This window comes from Ornithodoros turicata, chromosome 2 (assembly GCF_037126465.1).
Source record: "Ornithodoros turicata isolate Travis chromosome 2, ASM3712646v1, whole genome shotgun sequence".
NCBI lineage: Eukaryota > Metazoa > Arthropoda > Arachnida > Ixodida > Argasidae > Ornithodoros > Ornithodoros turicata.
In genome coordinates, this window is record NC_088202.1 from 128,944,819 (window position 1) to 128,967,791 (window position 22,973).

Genomic DNA, 22,973 nt, shown 5'->3' on the forward strand with positions numbered 1-22,973 from the left:
GATATCGTTATCTGGCCTGATTTGCTAAAAACGGGAGGCGTACGCCTTTTTTATGACAATTATGAACAGCATAAGTGTCACAAAAAGGCGTACGCCTCCCGTTTTCAACAAATCAGGCCAGATAACGATATCATTCCAGATAATGGTTGGCTAAGAGCGTGCTATGAGGTGAAGTTCATTTTTAAGAGTGCAGAACACCAGTTCTCTCATCTAAAATATGACACGCTGGTGTGGTGTTGGTGATTTCTTGTATGGTGAACTATGTTTCTGGTAGCCATGGCCAATCACGTAAGACGTAAGTCAGTCACGTGACGAACTCTATCACGGGCGCAAATAGGGCGGATGAAAAGGCGATCGCGGCGGCCGCGCGTTCTCTGAAAGAGCAGCATTTCTGGGAAGACAGCGCAACGCTTTTCTCATTCTCTCCCTCCCTCTTTCTTCCCCCCTCCCTACTCGATCTGCTTTCCGTTTGCGTTTTTCTTTTTTACACGCGCGCGCGCGACTGGCGCGACGGAGGCGAACATTCCGCGACTGGTGCGTCGGAAACGAAGCAGTGCGCGTCGCAGTCTGCGCCTGTTCACGTCTCAAGTTGCGATTGTGTCCAGTGTCAATCGGAACCACAGGGCCGGGGATTAATGAGGCTCAGGTGAGTGGTCCTCGATATTTTTATTATACGAATATTTTGAGGTAGGCACGCTCGACGCATTTGAAAGACGGCATCCGTTTGAGTGTTTCGTCAAAAATGGAAGGAAAATGAACTGCGTGTTGAAGAAAACGAGTGTTGCTAAAACGTGTAACTGGCTCCAATTTTTATCATTACTTCTGTTCGTGAAGAACTTACGACGTTGCCTACCATAGTAGGCTGTGAGAGGAAATCAAAATGTAATTTCTGTGTGTTGTCCTCTATATTATAGTGCGGTGTGAATATTTTTTTTTTCTCGGGGTCTCACAATTCTAACAGACGCGATGGACAACCGAAATCTACGCATCTTTGCTTCGGCCTACTTATTTGTCCCGCTTTTATTATTTTTATTTTCACAATAGTAATATTATACATGTAAGTATGCAAGTAAGTGCTATAATTACTGTCCATCCCTGGTGTGTAAAAGACTTATGTAGTTTTTTGCGTGTAGTGCGCGGCGTGCAACAGCAACAATTCATTTTAATGTTTGTGATGACGATTTTTTTTTGATAATTTTAACTTTCATGATGTAATAATGTGTTTCATAGCAACAGGTGATGCTCTGCCCCCTTAACAGAGGTTATGTAGAAGATGAGATGCATCATAATGATGAAGATCAAATGAGGACGGAAGTCCTACATTTTCTAGAACGGCGAGCAGTGTTCCTACACTTTAAAAACAGCACTTCACCGCATAGCACGCTGTGCGCCAACCATTGCCACGAATGATAGGATTATCGCTTCTGATTCGAAGAGAAAGGTGGGCGTACGCCTTTTGTGGCGATTCGGATATACGGAAATTGCCACAAAAAGGCGTACGCCCCCTCTCTCTTCGAATCAGAAGCGATAACCCTATCATTCTTGGCAATGGTTGGCGCACAGCGTGCTATGCGGTGAAGTGCTGTTTTTAGAGTGTAAGATAGAGCATTGGCAGTTGTAGTAGTGGCGGCGGCGATGGTGATGGTGGTGGTAGTAGTAGTAGATGTAGTAGACATGTCCTATACCTTTTGAGTCAGGATGTGAGTTCGATCACAACAACGTGGCGTGTGAAACAACAATTACACTCTTAAAAATAAACATCACCGCATAGCACGCTCTTAGCCAACCATCATCTCAAATGATATCGTTATCTGCCCTGATTTGTTGAAAACGGGAGGCGTACGCCTTTTCTGTGACAATTATGAACACCATAAGTGCCACAGAAAAAGGCGTACGCCTCCCGTTTTCAACATATGAGGGCAGATAACGATATCATGATGGTTGGCTAAGAGCGTGCTATGCGGTGAAGTTCATTTTTAAGAGTGTGGGATGCGGTGATTAACCGCAACGATTGCGGCGTGTGAAACAACAACAACAACAATAAATGATGGAGAAGTGATATACGACATGGGATGCTTCCCCGTGGTAGCCACAGGGTCCTACCCCACTTCACAGAGTGTAATGTAAGAGGATGAATTTATGAAAGAGTTCTATATGCTACACGATAGCTATACAGTAACTAGCTATATGCTATATGCTAACCGATGCAATGAATGAGAAAAACGAAAGCGCGAAAGACGGTTTGATTATACCCTCGTGATTGTTTTGTGATTTAGATAGTGTAGAAGGCACTGCCGCTCGATGTGCTCAGACAGCCTGACACTTTTAAAAATGAACTTCACCGCATAGCACGCTCCTAGCCAACCATAATATCAAATGATATCGTTATCTGCCCTGGTTTGTTGAAATCGGGAGGCGAACGCCTTTTTTGTGACACTTATGCTGTTCATAATTGTCACAGAAAAGGCGTTCGCCTCCCGTTTTCAACAAATCAGGGCAGATAACGATATCATTTGAGATTATGGTTGGCTAGGAGCGTGCTTTGCGGTGAAGTTCATTCTTAAGAGTGTATACATACTAGTTGTGTTCAAGCTTGAACGGCATTGCGGGTGCCTCATTTTCGCCCTCTATTTAAGTCGATATATAGTGTTGTTGTTGTTGTTGTTGTTTTTAAGTGTTGAGACAGGTCAGCCAATATTTGGCTTGCCACTCTTCAAAAAAAAAAAAAAGGTTCACCCGGACAAACAAACAAAAATCACACACTCACACACGTAAATAAACACAGGGAAATGAATATGCACACGTAAAGACACAGATAAATAAATATGCGCGGAAGCACGTGTCACAGGTCCCGCAGATTTGCGGTGTTGAGGAATTGTAGCAGGTATAGCCTGCCGCCTTGCGGCAATTGTCGTCTATAGACCATGCACCCAGAATCTTTGCAATGGTAAGTGGCCGGCTGTCCGGTGTCGAGAGACGCTTTTCGAGGACCTTTCTCTCGTCCTCATACTTCGTGCAGTGTAGTAGTATATGGATGTCGTCTTCGCTTGTGTGGCATTGCCTACATGTAGGGTCGTCGGTCATGTTTAGCTTATACCTATAAGCTCTTGTAAAAGCAGTACGAAGTCGGAGTCGATGAATGAGTGCTGCGTCGGTCCGGCTCATGTATCTACAGCCTGTGTATTTATATGGACCATCGAGGGCGACAAGCCTGGGGTGTCTCCATATATATAGTGTTCGAAACCTTGTATGTCGAGTTTATTCGGTTCATATTTACCCTAGACAAAATTTAGTCTCATATACTTAAACGTAACACGAATGTGTTATATAAAGTTCAGCTGCAGCACTGGATACGCCGTTGCTACATTGAATATGTCTGTAACTTCCAGTGTATACCAAGAAGTATGTTTTGTTCTCCCGAGACATTTCTATCGCCATACGCGAGAAATTGTGTTATTCTGGATAACAGTAATTTGATGCATTTTCGCATTGTAAAGGTTCCGAGTATTACGCTAGCGAGGAGGATTCGCGTAGACAACACTCTGCTCATTACGTTCCCATACGAAACGGATAAAATAAAGGACAATGTAAAATCGCTTGCGGCGTGTAATTTGCGATGCGTGTTCAGGTGGCCTTTTTTCTGAGCAAACTGACGAATCCAAGAAAGAGAGCAAATCATCAGAGCAAACGATTACCTCAAATTGATTTTCCGGTAGCCGTCCTCTCTGGTCGATTTCGATCTGGAAGAGAACATCCTGCACACATATGGTAACACTTTTTTTTTACTTTTTTTTTCTTTTAGAAAACGAAACAACAGAGTGGCTAGGATGTGGCCAGTGCGGGGAGGGCTCCCATGTTGAAATCAGGAAACTACTTTTTTACTTCATGGAACGATTTGATTATCAGTGCACACCAAAGGATAACATATCATAGTGCAAGGACGTTGTACGAACAGGTATCGGATAACTTTGAATGAATCTTTGTCACGTAAGCCGCTTGTTTTTCTAAATTTATTTTATTAATGTTCATAATTTAACTTGCTTGTCGGGGGGCGTAATAAGTTGTACGTGTTCAGAATATCTTTTAACACATACTCTGATTGTTCAGTAAAGGACATATAATATTACATTCGATTGTTAGAGGTCAGTCTAGCCAGGCCGTGGTCTAACACATTTCACGAGGAGCTCGATACCTTTCTCCGCTGCAGACAACCTCAAGTGCCTGATTATGAATCACGGGTATATTTGCGTACCCACGTGTCCCCTTGCAGTTCGGTTATTTGTATCAATTTTATATTTCCTAGAAGTGATCGTTGTTTTTATTACTGTATGTGCCTCAGGGTCGTCGGAAGTCCCTCGCCGCAAGGAAAAAAAAAGGGGGGGGAGGAGGAGATGAATTTTGAAGGATGAGTGCATAACGCACTTTCTCCACGCAGAAGAAAAACAAGCAAACATATACAGTCAAACTCCTTTACAACGAAACTCAGGGGACAGCAAAAAAAAAAATTCGCAATAAAGGTATTTTCGTTAAAAAGGATGTCCATTATTGGACCTATAGGGATCCAGCGGGACCGCAAAAAAATTTGCTGTAGTGGTATTTTCGTTAAAAAGGTGTTCGCTATAAAGGAGTTTGACTGTAATAGAAAAACACGTGCTACACGCAGTGCAGGATCTCCTTCTTCTTCTTCTTCGTCTCCCTCCGCAACTTCAACTTACGGCATTCGGCAAATTGGCATATGACTCGCATTTTTCTTTGTGAATAACAAATATGGACAGCTGAAGGCTCAGCGTGTGTCTTAAACGTTGGGTGGTGACAGTATAATGGAATACTAGATTTACGCTGAGAAACAGATTAGCATTACCTGCGTTATCCGCAGTAAACGGTGAACGTGCAAATCCTGTAAAATCCTCATATAGGACGGCGGGTATATACGAGCCACCCTGCCCGATCTTCATGCGTGACGGGGTTAGAGATCTCAACATGAGCTCCCGTATGCCTTTACGACTGTCGCAACCAGAAGCAACCGAGAGAACCAGAGGTTCAAGCTGAAACTACTAAATTATGCCGAAATTGCCCGAAATGAAAGCAAAAATATTCCGAGAGAGCGCTGCGCTTCTCGTCTCGGTAAATGATACGTGTAGCTCGTATCGTGTCTCTTTGCCTCTATGCATTTCCGACTGCTTTCTATTAAGGAGTAGCAGAACCCAGCTTCTAGCGACTAGGATATTTTCACAATATTATCCCTAGCAGCTGCGTATAGATCCTCATCTGTTACATAAACCCCAGTCATCAACAGTAAAATGCAACTGTCGTTGTAGATACTGGTGTCCGTGTTCTTTTGTGATTCAAATCAGCTTTGATTTAGGACTTCGCAACATTCAGAGCTAGCATTACTCAGTAGGCCCAACATACTTTTTAATGACGCGCTATTCACTATATTTTTAATACATGTATACATGAATTGTGCTTGTAATCACTACTGTAGGTATACACTCGGACAGGCCCTTAACGCACTCGAAACAAATAATACAAGTTCGATATGCGAAGAATACCTTGGAAGGCTCTGTGGGAGTGATGCTAAAAGCCAATTTAGGCGATTTGGGCTGATATCGTTCTCGTATAAATAGTGTCATAAACTGAACTGCCGAAACATGCCGAAAACGGTAACGCACCTGATGAAGGCGCTGATTAAATAAGCCGAACAAGCGGGACAAAACGGAAAGGCAGGGCAATGCGGAAAAAATCTCTTTTCGGCTTGTTGGTGGCGTCATCATCACCTCATGAGGAATGGTCATCGAGAGCGACTAGCTGCGAGTGTGAACGAAATTTCATGTCGCTGTACAGAGGTGATGGATGTTCGTGACTATATGTAAATAACGTTTTTCACTGCTGTGATTAAAATGGCGCGCAATCACATTTAAAATCTACAGGTTATGAAACAAACTACAGTTGCGGTGAATTATGGCTGGTAACTTCAAGCAACGGCTATGCTGTAAAGATCTAACGGCAGGAATTTCCACTTTTGGAGTTACATCACACATGGAATACTTTTATTGGTAGGGCAACCAGTGAGGGGCAAAGTGGAATGGGGCAAAAGTGGAAAATCGTCACTGCAGATATCTCACTCTATATAGATATCTCAACAAACATGGATATTTATTCGTGACGTGTCCCTGTATCAGAAATGACTTCCAACTTGGGTGGAGTGTGGCCTGCAAGACCACAAAACAATGAAACTCCCCAATCATCATCATCATCATCATCATCATCAAATGAAGTTTTGGTGGTGGTTTGCCAAAATATCGAAGTTTTTTTAAAGCGTATGGCTTTGCATGTCCATGCGCATTAGCATGCTCCAAAAAAATTCTTGAACTTTCGTATAGCCGATTTACCTGACCTTCCCCTACTAATTCTGTCGTTCGCCTCCGCCTAACGGAAAGTACATATACACAACAATGACGTCTGGTAGCAGGACGTATCCTGAATACTTCCCGGTGAACTTTCTCACCAGGTTGCCCTTGCTCATGATACAGTAGAAGAGACAGTGTATATTCGCGGATCGCAAAATGTCGTCCGTGTTTTCGTTCCAACACCTGCCGCGTTGCTCGCCAGTGCTCTTTCAGGAGCGCACATGTGGCGCTTGCGATGAATGCCACAAACGCACTGCAACGTTCCGTTAAAGCGTCTGTAACACGTCTGGCCATGTTGTGCAAGGAATGGGGGGAGACATCACAAAGCGTGTTGTTTGCTGTACGTCAAGCTGCGTATATTGTCAGTCCCGAGAAATGCATCTGCTGACAGAAGTAATACGTGTACAAAATCACAACGCGAATTGTTTTATGGAATAGAATTGAAATAGAAAGAAAAAACTGGAAACGTAGGTTGCACTGGTGGAGTATACGAAAATTCGATTGTTTAGCGCTATTAACAATGGCTTGCTACGATCGATCATGACTGCCATCAGTTTCTGTCAAGCGCTACGCGTAGATAATATGTATAGGGTTCCGACCTTTCAGGGCTTCCGTTTGGCAAAATTCGGAGGGTGTTTACCGGAGTGTTCAATTTCTGGAAAGTTTCGAGGTTTTCAGAGGTGCGTTTCAGTGACCCTCCGGAAAACTGAAAAATTTATAGAGATTGAAAACTTCGGTAAACGCCCCTCGATATTTACTAAATGAAAACTCCACAAACTACCGTCGTCAGGCTCACAAGGAATACGTAACACGAAGCATAAAAAATAATAATAAAACGTGAAAACATTACAAAGGAGATGCAATAGAATCGGATAGTTGTATTCTAGGTACCCAAGTTTCAAGAATACGATCTGGTTACAACCTGGTGTAATAACGAGTGGTGCTCAGAGAAAACAAACACTGAAGATGTCGTACAGGTCTTTATAACGTCGTTTAACAAACTATTTACATGCCGATATGGCAGAATATCGCTCCGGTGTCGTGCCTTCTGCGACGACTTAAAAGGGAACTGTGCCAGCATTTGCCTTCTAGCATGTCGTGAAGGTCGAAGCTCAATGCAAACAAAAGCTTTACTATGGCCTGTCTAGAGTCCTGCGACTCTACGTAAGCAAACCTCTTGGAGATATCAAGATAGAACAAAACATCTATGTCTATTTGACATTCTGCGTGGTATTATGCTATGCCAGGTAAGCAGCAGTGTTCGAGAGATCCTATCCCTTTCAACAGGCACAAAAATGCAAACGGCCCGCAGGGAAGACATTAAGGATGGGGATCCTCCTCCCCCTGGGGTTCCAACCGGCGAAACTAAAATCGACATGCGCCCTTGTCCGTTCCAAGTCGTGTCTTATATGAAGAAACAACCAACGGGCATATCTGTTATCTTGAAAACTGTAAATCCGGAGCATTCATTTTAGAAGGTGAATCCGAATCTTATCGCAAAGGATGTCATCTGCGCAACCCATGAGAAGATTGTGTCGCACAAGATCACAAGGGATGGGGACCTCGTATGAGTGTACCTTCAGAGGGAGCAGCAGGAAGTCTCCTCTAGGTCACCAGCGTGGATGGCTTTGCGGTATAGAGCCCGCACTACCAGATTCTTATTTAGGGTCAATAGGAAGGATAAAGAATATCCCGAGATGGTGCTCCGACGATGAGCTCCTACGTGCAGCCTTGTGGAGTTGGTACTGCGTTGGTACTTAGTACGGAGTCATCGCAGTAAGGCGTGAATCTTTTTACGAGAGGGAGGAAGATGGTTCGTCCACAGCATACCAACAACAACAACAACAATAAATGGAGAACTGATGATGACATGGGATGGGACAGCATACCGCAAGTCCAGTGTGATCCTTATTTTCGGTCCGTGCCAGACGCTGCCGGAGGATGTCAGACTTGGGTTTACGACACATGTCGTGACGGAATATGTGGCTCCACCAGTCCGATGTTTTAAGTGCCAAGGTTCGGCAGGCCACTACGCAGTAGATTGCAGTGGTAAGTGTGAAATTTTCTCGTGCGCCTACCGCTTCAGCACCTGCACGGCTCGCTAACTGCGGAGGAGGTCATACTGCGTCCTGTGTTCCATATGGAGTGGCTCCTGCCGCGACGGCCTCGAAGGCTCAAAGGGCTCATTCTGGAGTAGCGCGGTCTGTTCGCCCTAATCTCTCACCTACGTGAAGCCGCGGACGAGGGGCACGTCTGCACCAGGGCGCAGGGAAAGTCGCACCCGAAAGGGGTGCGACAACAGAGAAAGATCCCTCGACTAGAGGTTTATTTCCTCCAGTATATCAGGAACACCCGTGGCAGTGGAGCCAGGACACAAAAAAGCTCAGGTAAACCGCGCGAAAAAAAAGATCCCTCTCGGTTACTATATGAGAAGCAAGGGGGTGTCACCTTTGAGATGTTCATGCCACTCCTTGCAGTGCGCTCAATCTTGAAAGCGTTGCAAGCAGCAGCGAAGCTTCCCTAAGTGCAAGCATTCGTTACTCTGGGGCCGGTGCTGAGCAGTAGTAATATCCTCCCTGGGCATGACCGATAGATACAAGTGCACATCTCTATTTCAGTGGAATGCCAATGGCCTGCGTAACAAACTAGGAGACTTTCGTAAATTCGTATTCTGTCACAATCTTCCCGCACTATAGCTCACATGAACCTCGTGTGGATTTCCCCTTCAGGCTTTCAAATCATGCCACATATAGTTTTGCAAGGTCACCAGGAGCCAGCTGAGCTATGCTGTGTATCAGAAAGGACATACCTAGCACAGTTCTCTACACATCCACAGAGGGCGACTTCGAATACGTGGTGTCCGTCCTCCTTCTACACAAGCGAAGGGTAGCTGTGGCCAGCGTATGCACCGCCCCTTCAGTACGCATCGTAGAGGGTGTGGTTAGGGGACTCCCTTCAGCGTCTCCCTAGCAGTTTCATCGTACATGGGGACTTCGGTGATCACTGCGAGAGCTGGGGAAGTCAGCATGCTGATTCTCAGGGACGTTTACTTCAGCAATGCATAGAAGATTTTCACGCTGTGGCACTAAATGACGGCTCTCCGACCCGTTTCTCGCGAACTTTCGTAGTCCAACTGTATCGACATTACTTGTCTGCTTCGTCAGGCTTGCATCTTGCTTGCACTGGAGGACGGATCTCGACACAATGGCAAGCGACCACGTTACTCTTCTTATTTTACACACTGGCACGCCGGGAGGCTCCCGCCTAGAGAAAAGTCACTGATTGAGGAGTCAGGCAGAGGAATTAGTGGTGGATGTTGCCACTTGCACCACTTCACCAACGCAGTCTCAATGGGGATGACAGCTGCAACAGAAGTGTTTCGTGGCTGATAAAGTACAGCAATGTCGATGCGCAGTTCGAAAGGCTGCGGACGCTGCGTCGCCGGGCAGAGAGGGGGTTCCGGTGATATAAGGGCATTATTGACTGATTACTGTAAAGGTTGCAGATTACGATCCGTAATCCGAAGACACTTTCAACTACTGGCTAAACAAAGACGGAGATCTTTCTGCTCTTCGCAATCGCCATTCACACCGACAGGACGCATTTGACATGTGGTTAAAAGCTCGAGTTCCCCGGTTAAACAGCTTCAGCCCTTTCGGCGTTGGCTGTTCATAAGGCTGCATGGGAAATACCGACATGCGTGAGTCTTGCAAGCTTCTCACCAGGTCTTCGGAAGCATCTTCCACTGCAAATCACGGAGTGACGAAAGAAGCGAAGATGCGAGCAATTGATTTCGAAACTAAGGCTCCGGATCCCCATATGAACAGTGACTTTAGTGCCCAAGACAGTGGTGGATCGGGGGGGGGGGGGGGGGTTCAAACGTCCTTCCTCCTTTCGGATTTCCTTCTCTCCCCTCCCCCAATACGCGCTCCTACAAAGAAACTGCCCCACCACCCCCAAACCGAGGGTCTGGATCCGCACTTGGCCCAAGACCTGGATGCAGCCATTCGCCTGTCCAACAAACGCTCAGCATCTGTACCTGACGGGGTCTCGTACACTGCCAGCTTCGTTGGGCACACAGGCGCGTGATGTGCTCCAGACTCTTCTATAAAGTGCTCTTGGGCAGATGGTGTCGTACCTCCGACAAAGAACCCCCCCCCCCCCCAAACTGAGGATCTGGATCTGCCACTGGGCACTGTAGTGCAGTCTTGAAAAGTTGATAGTGTGGACAATGGGGAAAGACGTGTTCCAAACGTTTTTCGCAGTCAATCCAAGACGAAAGACGAGGGAATGCAGTCTGAAGAATTGTTTTTACACGAACGACGCAGAAATATAAATATTCTTGCGCAGGCTGCGGTAAAAGACCCGGTGAACTTTTTAGCTCTTTCCTTGGCGAACCGCTGAGGGTGAAACCCGCTCCAATACATACTATATAGACGCCAAAATACTCGCGACTCCCGATGTCGCTCTGCATGTTTCCAAACCTGTACGATGGGAAATCACAATTTTCTACGTTCCGTGTTCTGTCGAAGGACGTCAAGCCAAATCCCGTACATTACAACGCTCATTGTCATTCTCACCGCTTCGTACGCGTTTTGTGCACCGCTGGGATCCTCAAGAGCCCAGATAAACATTACGAAACCCCAGCAAATGCCGGTGTGAGGACTCATCGGGACAACGATCACAGCACGTCACTTCGAAGCCCGTCTGCACTTGATGGACTGGAAGCAAGATCTCGTATTTCAGTCTCTTATCTAACGAACAAGTTGTCATTAGATGACCTTGAAAGATAACGTGACGCTGCTCATCTGAAATACGTCTCGTCAAAGGAAAAGACTGGCATACAGGTGTACATGCATTATGGATAAGGGGCACACAAGCAGACGTATGTAATGTGTCTCAGCTCGATCTTCAGTGATGTAATATGCATGGGGTATGGGAGGCGACATTCAAGGGTTCAAGACAGTGGATAGCAGGCAGGTAAAATATTTTGTCTCCAACTTCTGGCTTGTTTCGGTAGTGCAGGACTCGGTGAGGGGCTCGTTTGTATTCGTTAGAGGGCGAAGTTATATGTTCCAAGTGCTGCAGCGAAAGTAGCGAATCATAGGGCATGCCAGACAACAGGGGTAAGAAACACGTAAATATAGAAGGCGCTTTGTCGTGTGCGTCTTTCACCTGTTGTCTGACATGTCCTGTTCATTACTTTCGCAGCAGCTCCTGCAACAGAGTACTCGCACAAAACGTCTCAAAGGTACAATAGACAACTTTGAGATTACTTTTAGCTTCGTGTATAGACTTGAGCTCGGAGCAAAACCTGAATATTGAGGTTGCGGTTTCTCAGTAATGCTAAAGTTAACCGCACCACCCTTCCTGTCCTCTTGCATGGACGCGCGGTGGGAAGCTCCAAGGTGAGAATCGAGGATTCTGCGAATCATAAACGACGCCTTTTTCCAGAAATGACTCTCAAAGCCATCCTGTTGCCGTGGGCAGCTCTTCTTATGTGTTGAACTCCCGTCGGCTCATTAATTCGCGGGCATACGCAACATTTACTTTCGGCACCCAAGGCATCACGTCGAACGTCGACCTTCAAACGTTGCTCCCAGGGCATCTTCTCATGACACGAAGAGAACCAGAATTCACATTTTGTTTTCGCATTTGATTGATTTTCATGCCATATAAACTGTGCCGGCACACAAAAGTTAGCAGCCTCACAAGCTGCATGCTTGTGCCATTCTGATTCCTAGCATTGAAGGGCACGTCGGCCCTAAAGTTGGCTTCTCCCACTTATCTGTATTCTTCCCCAATAAACGGGATGTATTTTATCTCGTCTCTTTCAAATATTGAAGGATATTGAAGGGTACGAAGAAATATTTATGTTCTGAACTCTGAAGTATAGCCCAACCCCGGAGGGATTGGGCCGTGCGCGACAAAAAGGCAGAATCGCGGGATTAGAACGTTATATTTTTTAGTTTGATTCTGTCGAGCAATACATCCAGGCATACCGATGCCCCCAATTACCGGACATATTGTAAGCGACACAAAAAGTGTCTAGCATGGAATCGAAAGATGAACTATTGCGTCACACACGGATATTCCCAGGGTTTTCGTCTCGGTCGGGGTTGGGGGTGTTCCGTAAGGTGTGCGACGGCCATATTTGCTGGTTTTCTGATTTTGGGGGTCTTGCAAGATTGGGGGCATTTATTGAACCCAGAGGCACGCCGCAAGTGGCATCTTTTTTTTTTTTTTTGCTCAGGGATACTAAGACCCACGGCGGATCAACACATGCTTTCAAAGTGTACTGTTTCCTGCTGTGCGAATTCCGTCCGCCAGTAGCTTGAACGGCTACTTTACAGTGCATTATTGCCTTTTTTCTATCATGTGGAGTACGACCTAAATTGTTAATTTATAATAATCAGAATTCTGCATGAAACCAATTGTTCTGTAACTGGTAAATATCTTGCCGAGCAGAAATACATAACAGCCATAATAACCATAATAGCATTATTGTTTTATGAAAAGTGTGCTTCTCATCTGTTGTGGTGCTGTCAGTTGTGTCATCATTTGGTCATGCAACGTAGTCAGTGTCTGTTGAAGGCTTCATGAATGGATAAAGCGAAGTTGTTAAAGTTACCTTTGATAGGCATATGAGTTACAGGTAGAGATAAATGGGTTTAAATGTATGTGCGACAGTTACAAATACCTCGTGGGAGAAAATACGCTGATGCAGATACTTCCAGAAGTGTACTCAGTACTTTTACAGTTACTTTTCCATTAAATTGGTTAGGTTGATTTAACGGGCTGTTATTAGTGTTATTAGTTGCATTATGATTAATAAAGCAGATCACCTTGGGTGATACGATGTGATAATGCATAATGTGTTTCATTCTTTTCTTTCTTATATATTCTGCACACACCCCAGATATTAACCATTAGATATCTTTATTTCAAGAGAATAGACCGGACACTGAGCACACCAGACATTAACAAACTAATTTCTCTTCACTTGCATACCTTCTGTGGAGCACAGTCATTTCAAAATTCTTCTCCGTCATGCGGGTTCGAAGACTTGTGCCGACGAGACCCCCCAAGCTAAGTACATAACGGCTCCATCGCGGCACTGCTTGGCAACCCAATGCTATATTTGAGAAATACAGACTTCAGTACAGGGAATGATTGCAAAGCACTCGGACGGGTTGCATAGCCGACTTGTGCCACCTGTTGATGGCGCCTGTCACTCATATATCTTTTTAATGAGATGGAGATCGACAGCGCTTGGTCATAGCTGGGTAAAGTATGTGGACATTGGCAGGGACTACGTTGAAAAGTAACATTACCAAGCTTAGAAGAGGATAATGACACTGATACAAGTTTCCGTTCCTCCTGATGGGACTCATCCACGAACTGTGGCTTTCAACCCGAAGTTCCACTGTCGAGAATGACAGGTGGAAACAGTCTTCCGTCGAGTTCAGTGGACGTCTCGTATTTGTGTGAGTGAGGGCCTTGGCCTGGCCTAGGGCCTGCATGAGCCCTTCTAGTCGTTTTGATGACGGGCATCGGGCAGGATAGGGGTTCTTTCATAACTACATATCAACACCCTGTCGTCTTGGGTGACGCCGCACGAAGTGGACATCTGCCACCTTCTATCTGAATGAGTCTCTCGAAGAGCAACGATGACTGAGGCTCCTGAACGACACGTACCTGATGATCACATGCTCTCTTTCCCTATGTCCTCAGTTCTCCCCGTGTACTTGCATTCAGATTAATGTGTAAGGCATTGACAATTACAACAACAACTTTTTTGTGAGATGATGAATGGGGAGTTTCATCGCTAGGGGCGATACTCTACCCCATTGCTGGAGGTGATGCGGGGAATGAAATAATGAGCCCCTTCACAATAAGGATCGAAGTCCTATGTATCCAGAAAGGTCAAGAGAGCTCTGAGGGGCAGAGCGCTGGTGGACTGTATGTGGCCAGGGACCAAGCAATTTTGTGAGAGACAGCGGGCGAGTGTCCAGCTCGTTAAGGGATACGGAGAGTACGGTTCGGGAAGGTTGATAGCGTGGGCAATGGAGAAGAATGTGCTCTAGATCTTTCACAACACCGCAGTGACTGCATTGGGGATAGTCGACTTGACTCAAGCAAACGCCACTGCGCTGTAGGAGGAGGAGGAGGAGGAGGAGTGTCGTTGGGAGGAACCCGAGAGGTCTGCCTGCCTGATTAGGCGGCATGTTTTTCGGGAAGGGAAAGGTGGTGGAGAGGAGGAGAGGAAAGGGTGAAGTGGAAGACCGAGCGGAATCCGCTCGGGGGGAGGATAGCTGCGTCCATGGGCCGACTTCAGGGGAACTGTGCCGGCATACGCCTATTACACATCTGAGGGAAACCCAGGAAAAACCCCAGACGGCACAGGGGGACGGCACAGGGGGACGGAGGTCCGCGGATTCGAACCGCGGACCTCCCAGTCTCCAAGCGCACGCGTTACCGCTGCGCCACCGGAGCTGGTCCCACTGCGCTGTAAAAGCCACATCGAGGCGCATTCGATGAACTAATGCGGCATCTTGACGAGAGGTATGTCGAGGCATGCGGAAAGCAAGCGCCGGATCAACTCTGCTCAGCACGGCTGGGGGAAATGTCAGCCGTCCATTGGCGGGAAGCCAGGGGAGTCACGAGGCGTCGGAGTACGGAACGACGATCTCCTCTCAGCAGCGCAATACGCGTCTCTCTCCGGGACGAGAGCTGTGTCTGTGGCGTGGTCGGCCTGTTCGTTCCCTTCGACACCGCAGTGGGCTGGAACCCACTGGAGGACCAGCCTGTGGCCTGCGTCGTATAGACAAGGTTGTAAGCCATAAACACATCCATCACCAACGGTGCGCATGAGCCTCGGATGCCAGAATTTTTTCAATTGCTTGCAGCGCAGATGTAGAGTACATCTATACGTACTTCTACACACGCATGAAAAGACAGCAAAAAGAACGTGCCAACGTGCCGAAGGTGCACTTGTGCGATACCTTGTACGTACTTGTGTGGTTCCCCTTTTATATATACAGCTATTACCCGAATTCAATCCCGAATATCATTTTCGTCACGATGGAAATTGATGTTCTGAGGCTGGAACGCAGACGAAAGAAGAACGCGCAAGGGGGCCTCAAGCGCCTAAGAACAATGAAAGAAGGAAGTCAACGACGGGCGTCACGGTCCTACAGCCTGGCCAACTTTTACAGTGACTTCCTTCTTTCATCATTTTCGTTTCCGTTACCATTACCGTTACTGTTCCCGGCGGGAAATTATGAAGCGCAACACCCTTAGCAACAATAATGTACGAATCGAGAGCGAACTTTACCGCAACATTTTATACTACACCCGCGTGGGATTGTAAACGATGTTGTCGTTACAAAGGAGAATTCGTTTAACCTCATTGGGAGCGTGTTGATAAATAATTAGAAGGCTGATTGTATTTATTATGATGCTTATGGATAAGCTAGAGCTTTCCCTTGCATACTTTGAGCATCCATGCCCGGTTGCTTTGTCGCAAAAAATGTTGATGGGTTTTTGCTCTTTTTCGCAAAAAAAAAAAAAAAAAGCGTGTGAGTGGACAATAAACCACGCAGCTTTTCATTTCACGCGCTTTGAGTGGGGAGGGGGGATATATTTATTAGACCATAGGAAAAAATCGGGGGAAAAGTCAGCCAAATGGGACGTCGGCTTGCTGTTCTGCCAAGAAAAAAGAAAAAGAAATGAAATGAACTGTAACCTGTCAACGACGACTACTACTGCAATATAGCATAGTAGTAGCTCTTGATTAAAGCAAGGGAAAAAACTCTGCAAGTTGACAAAGCCCATCGGCAATCTTCTACCTCACACTTTATGACCTTGATTCACCGAGGAAAATTGGCCAGGGCTGGGAGTAGTACTCCTGTCACACCGCAAACTGAATGGCATTCCCAGCGAATGACAGTTGCACCGAATGTCATTCGTTTGCCTTGGATCGAGTTACACGAAGAAACAGGATGTCATTCGCAAATGATGTCACTGTCGGTAATTAAGACACCAGGGCCGTACATATGGTGCCGCATACAAGTACGTTCGCTGTATTTTTATTTCTTTATCTTGATACTAGCGAAACATTAGATCATGTCACAAAATCGTTGGGTTTTCCGGCGACACTTTGTTGGCTGAGTATCACAAGCAAAGACAAGTAAGAAAGAAGCCTATCTGCACCGCACTTGGCAGCATGGCGACTGGGAACGACGGTAGTCCTACGAAAAACAGTCCTTTAGCCTTCGTGTCAAAAGTTACCAAATTCGTGATAAAATACTGGAGTGCAACTTTTCATTCAGCTTTCATGTCTTCAAATGGTTTACCGTTGTCGGTTTTGCTAACTCTTTACTGCGAGGGTACGCAGAGACGGTGCGAGAGGAAAACGCAAGTGAGTTCCCCGAACTCATTCGCATGTATTGCCATTTGGTTTCATCGTGTGACGCGAAACGAATGGCATTCAGTGCGAGTGTCATTCGCTGAGAATGACATTCAACTTACCGTGCGACAGGGGGCATAACATGCGTCCTAATTGTGACCTAGTGAAACACCCCAATAATGGTGCAGTGATACACTACATAAGCTGTAACTACAATGAAGTGTGCAGGAGGGCACGAAGGAAATATCAAAGAAGCCTGGGAGAGGTTACGTTAAAGTGCCACTAACGGACAAAATTCCGTGTCTTCAGTGTTTTACCGAATTGATGCCACGCGTCTTACGAAATATATTCTCAGAAAATATTCTCTCTCTATGTGCCGCGGAAATATAATACAATTAATTTATAGTTTTGAGAAACGCTATACGTCATTAGGTGCGCCATGCTCTTGCATGGCGACCTTGCTCTTAGGAGGTCGATTTCCGTGTCGTAATCACAGGTGCTGTCCGTCTTCCAACGTGGGGCGGAGAGTGGAGACCAAGTAAAACCGGGAAGGGCGCGCGCTGTGCCTGACACGCGACGCCTAGCTGATCAAGTGCAGATTCTACACCAAACGCGCGCCCATAAAACTAGTCGCTCTAAATCGTTTCAATTATATTCTACTATACTTCGTCCGGTGAACTTGGCGCGGTGTTTTTATTTTTGCCTATTTCGGGCTGATTTTTTATCAGTAATGTCCCCTCCTCAAGGTTCTTACTACATACCTTCGTATCATTCAAGTATCCGACATGATTATTATGTGTGTCCCCGGCCACCGTGGCCTTCCACTCACACAGTTGGCAGCCTGTCAAAGATATATCTGTCTGGTCGGCCATTCATGTCCTGCCGCCAATTGTAGAAGTTGTTAGATAAAGAGAGAGGTGTTAACCTAGCGATATCATGGCATATTGCTCGTTGTCAAACACCGTTCCTCTTTCTATCATAGTATCTTCGATAAAAATGCACCGGGGTTGCCCCGAAACCAGCAGGGTGCGGAGTGCTCCACCCTGTATAGGGTAAAGTCAATATCGAAGATAAACCTGCACCATGGCGGTGTTCGTAGTGAGAGACGCCTGATGATTCGATACCTCGAAGTTGAAAAGTTACGCTTTTTGGTTATAGCGTTTCGATTGGCGTGTAGCGCGAGCCCCAGCTCGGCGTAGCAACACGTGGTGACAACGCGAATGTGAGTGCGGCAGACGTTATTGTAGACGGAAGAAAAGATCGGCTATAGCGATGACACAAGCGCAGCTAAAGCAGTTAATTAATGGTTGCTGCCCTTTTTGCGATACTGATCACTGCAAAGCTACCAGATCACATATTGCCACTTAGAAATGTTGTTTCGGGGGTCTGAAGATTTAGGGCATAGCAGAGGTCCTAGAAATCAAATCAGTGGGTGCACCTTATCCCTTTATAGAAATGCTATTTCAACTGACAACTGAGCCCATGGGGTGTAAGAGGTAAGAGTGCTACAGGCCCTCCCCGCTTATTCTCCTGAATTACCGCCAAGAGTTCGTCGTGATTGCTCACCTACGAACTGGAAATAAACGCCTACACCAAGAATGCCATAACGTACGTGTGCTACGGCGTCTGATGCTGCTGTCGCAATGCTCCTTGGGATTGCACCCCGTCGCCCGGTCGACGGTGTGCGTCGGGACAACTCGACTCGTTGATTGCAGACGTCCGGTGCGAACCGGTGCAGTTTATCGAAGATAGGGTGCCGCACCATGGCGCACCGCGTAGTGTATCGAAGATGCTGCTAGTCGAATAGCCCCGACAGACCGAAGTCTACCTGGCGGGCCTCCGGTGTCTTACCCCTGCCCTTTCACCGCGCAGGGATTTGCACTTCCTCAACGTGTATCGAGCGGGATGGCACCGTAGAACATTTTTTCCCCGCAGTCGCTTGCAGTGACACATCCGACAGACATGCTTGATTGCGTCTTTGCGTAAGGGGGAGCTCCTTTTTCGTGTACATTGGCATCAAAGTAGCAGACCAAGCATGCACAGCTGCAGTTTTCATTTGCATCATTATCATTTGGGACAGTGTATACGGAAAAGTGGAGTTTGTCCGTGCCATCTTACATGACATCGGTTGTTACTCACTGTCGTCGTCGCTTTTGGCCTAAAATGCCACTGCGGATTACGAAAATGATAGCTATTTGATTTCGTACTATAAATCAACCTCGTACAAAGACTCAATATGCAAAATGTGAATGCCAACAGTGAACATTCAACGCGTATTCGTTCACAGTTTCGGATTATCCCAGAGTAGATGACGTCACCGCATGAGGAAAAAAAAAAGATCACGCAGCAATATATTTAGCAAAACAAGCAGAAGAGAAACAACGAGGCGGTGATACAACCAGTAAAAAGAAAGCGATAATCTTTTTTGTTGGGCTCGAGCAGTAGCTTATACGCGTCAGCATTGCTTGCCCTTGGAAGTGTTCGCGGTGCTCGACATGTGACGTACAACTTCACCTTTTCATCTCTTGCTCATCCAGGTGCAAAGGTTCAATTCAAACTGCAATGTCCAATGTTGTATGGTGAAACACATCATCTCACCGTCATTCATGTAGTAGTTGTTGTTGTTGTGTGTGTGTTGATCCTCAAGGTGATACGTTTAAGGATCAGCCTGGTGTCGCAAATTTCGTTCAACAGAACCTCGCAGTTTTTTTAATTTAATTTTTTAGTTCTGTGTTAGCGCCGCGAAGCAACTGTGGGTATGAGCGACGTACAGATGTGGACAAATGGAGAGAGGACAGGAGGAAGGAATGAGGGACAGGGGGGGGGGGTTAGGATGAGTCCTGGGCCGACTTCAGGGGGAACTGTGCCGACATTCGTCTAGAAAGACTTCGGAAAACCCATGGAAAACGTCAGACAGCACAGTCGGTGGTCGTAGTTTTCTGGTGAATCCCGCTGGTCGCTTTCGTGCAGCGCAGTGTAGTGTACCGTGCTTGACTTCAGTGGAAAAACGAAACAGAAGGACCAGTTGTAACGCGACTTACATTGCACTGAAGCGACCAATGTAACATGCACACTCAGGACAGTGCAAGTTTTTCTGCACTACACTCTTAGAAATGAACTTCACCGCATAGCACGCTCCTAGCCAACCTTCATCTCGAATATGATATCGTTATCTGCCCTGATTTATGCTGAAAACGAGAGTTTTGCTGCAAAATGCAAAATGACTCTGAGTTGTCGATCCTTGTTTCCAGCTTCTGTTCCCTATCGAGTAAAGTCGTTTCGCTACAGGACTGCGTACGCGTCATCGTGAGTATCTGCCCTTCATTCGAGGGTATCCCGTCACTTCCGCTTGGCTGAAATCCCCAGTTTCACACAGATTGGACATCATTTTTACGTGAGACCGGCAGTCTGGCTCCTCCCGTTACTTTTCCATCGATTACCCCACGTATGGTTCTATTGGACCACCACCACATCCCACTCAACGCCACCACGCGATTTCGCACACACGTTGTAACGTCAGATCGGGTGACATCGCTAATTACCCTCGCCCTTGGAGAGCGAAAAGCGGTGCCCGGGTCATTGCCTTGCATCGGTGAAATATCGCACCGAGAAAAGAGCTGCGAAAGGTCATGCGCTGGGGCTTTCCCCAGCCAGAGGTTTCCCCCCGATGCAGAGGAGAGCGGAAGAAGGTCGGTCCGTTTCCACAAAACGGGGCGGGCGCCGCTCTTCATGGCAGCGAAGAGAGGGGGATGCGAGCGAATGCTAGGGAACGGGCTAGGGACAACGTTTCTTCATAGGGAGTGGAGCTCCCTAGGCACCTTTCTCCGCATCGCGCTGAGCGTGGCGCGTTCGCAATTAGTCATTTTTATCGTTGAACGAACGCTGCTCTCCGTTCCGACGTCTTGCCCCTTTAGAAAGCCTATCGCTGCATAAACGAACAAGAGACAGGAGAAATACGTAACAAAATAGAGAAACGAGCTGCTACCTTTTGAAGTTCAAACTAACAATTGACTCGTTGTTTTGCATAGTTCTGGCACGGCCCTTTGATAGGACCGTGACTCTAGTTTCTTTTATTGTTGTGCGCAGGTGTCCTTCTTTCCTCTTTCTTTTTCTTTTTTTCGGGGAAAGACGATCCCGGGCACTCGCTGCAAAGCGTGATGCTTTTTCAGGAGAGAAAGAGAGAACTGATGTGCTGAGGCTGGAACAACATAGAAAGGATGTGGGTTCGAGTCCTACAGCTGGCTAACCTTTTCAGCGACTTCCATCTTTCATGCTTTTTCAGGGTGGTTACTTATTTTCGGATGTCAAATATTTATGTTTGCGAATGTTCCTGTGCACACGAAAAAAATTTATGAACAAATTACAAAATGGGTTGTGTCAGACTTGTGTGCAAGACTTGTGTCAAACTGAGTCTTGCGTCGTCCTCATCGTCTTGTGTGCTCCTCAAGCTTAAGGAAATGATACCACTTTCTATAGAAATTTACGTTCCTAAGAGAGAATACAGTACTCCATGGAAATTGAAGGAAAGGTCAGATTTTGTAGCTCTGGATATCAGACGTATTATCAAAAACTACGACTTCCTCGTCACGTTTGCATGGAGAGATATGGTAGTGATGAATCAGTTTACTGTGGAGCTCAGTAGAAGTTCGACAATTGGTAATGTCTTCTAACACCCATACATGCACTGGCTTATTTTTCTATATTTTAAAATGCTCCCATCGTATAGAATGTAATTACACAAGTTATCGAAAAACAGTCGAAGCTTTTCTCTGTTTACTCACGACGTGGGTAATCCCGTTGTGGAAAACCAAGTCCAACTACTTAACGAAATTAGTACAATTTATTTCTTCATTTTCAATGCCCGAGCTAAGAAAGTCTCGCTTCGTCTTCTCTTCGGTGTTGCAAGGTGATTTTTATGTCCATCGCTTTTCGGTACTAGGGAAGGCGTCTCTCCCTCTGATCCCTAGGTTCCCTCGCGGTTCGTTTTTCCCGGAATCGCTCCCCAAAAAAAGGAAGCGAGATAAACGAGGTCGCTCCCGTTTATTAAAACTCCCAACCAACGCTGGACAGAACCTTTCAAAAGCATGAAAATACGTATGCGAACACTCGTAAGCTTATCATTTCCCATGCTGGGGAAAAGCAGGAGGATAAATACGACCAATCTTTGTAGTGGTCTGTGGGGTGCATGCCATTTTGCTTGTTCCCATCGTCAGCGTCACGTCATGTCTATTCTCATATAACGCTCGTCTATAGTGCATCGGTCATTTGTATCTCAAGATATAGTAAGTAGCGAGTTTAGTGACGTGTGTTGACCTTGATCTCTAAAACGCATCACGTGCAAAGCCTCGAGAAGATTCCCCGCGCGGGATCTCCAGGAGATCTGCCACTTTATTGTGACGTGTTTCCTGCCGAAATACAGAAAGAATTCTGTACTCTCCATCACACACGCTTGTCTGAATAACACAGTTGTGGATGCAACAACGAGATACGTACGCAAACGTGATCATTTTTCTCAACTGATTCGTCACGCTAGTGAGCCTACCTCTGTACACTTCCAGCTAATGGATTAATGCCGCCATAACTAGAAACGTGGCAAGAACTAAGAGCTGGAAATACTTCCACGGTATACAAAACTTCGTCTGGGCGAACTTCTGTTCCCACCAACTTTTCTTTTTTACAGATATATTCAGGTTATAGAGGCTTGTCGCAACCAGGCTTTCCCGTGGTCTTTAGATAACGTTCTTTCTATGCACTCTAAGAAAAAAAGGAGTAAAACGGGGAGTAATTGCAGCTTCTACTCCCCTAGTGTGCAATTACCCCCCATTTTAGTCCCCTAACCCAACATTTAGTCCCGACATTTACTCCCCAGGACTGCAAATTGTCACTAAACTTCGCGAATGGTCTCCTGAATGCAACAGTCTACGTAAATAAGTGCCCTTGGTCAATTTGAACGACATAAGGCTGTATAACTCACACAACGTAGCAATTTTCCAGCCACACAGAGTAAGAAACAGTTAGCGCATCTTTCTTCGCAAATTGTGCCCTAGTATGGGGCAAGATTTTATATCACTCGATATATCACGGTTGACGGTTTGCTTCAAAGTATCTTCATGCATGCGCACCAATTATGTACCTGGGACTCTTACAGCAGC

The 22,973-nt window shown here is 46.2% G+C and overlaps 1 protein-coding gene across 12 annotated transcripts in view; it reads left to right on the plus strand.

The window, feature by feature from the left end:
• The first annotated feature begins 511 nt into the window (after nt 1–511).
• The window catches only part of LOC135386105 (signal transducer and activator of transcription 5B-like), a 73,636-nt gene continuing 51,174 nt past the window's right edge, over nt 512–22,973 (plus strand). For 10 of the 12 annotated variants that reach the window (XR_010420599.1, XR_010420600.1, XM_064615841.1 and 7 more), the window contains exon 1: nt 512–646. The gene's annotated coding sequence lies outside the window, so the exon portion shown is untranslated. Of the gene's footprint in view, nt 647–11,598; nt 11,662–22,973 lie in introns of those variants that run through there. The other 2 variants (XM_064615845.1, XM_064615837.1) reach the window with 2 other exon arrangements.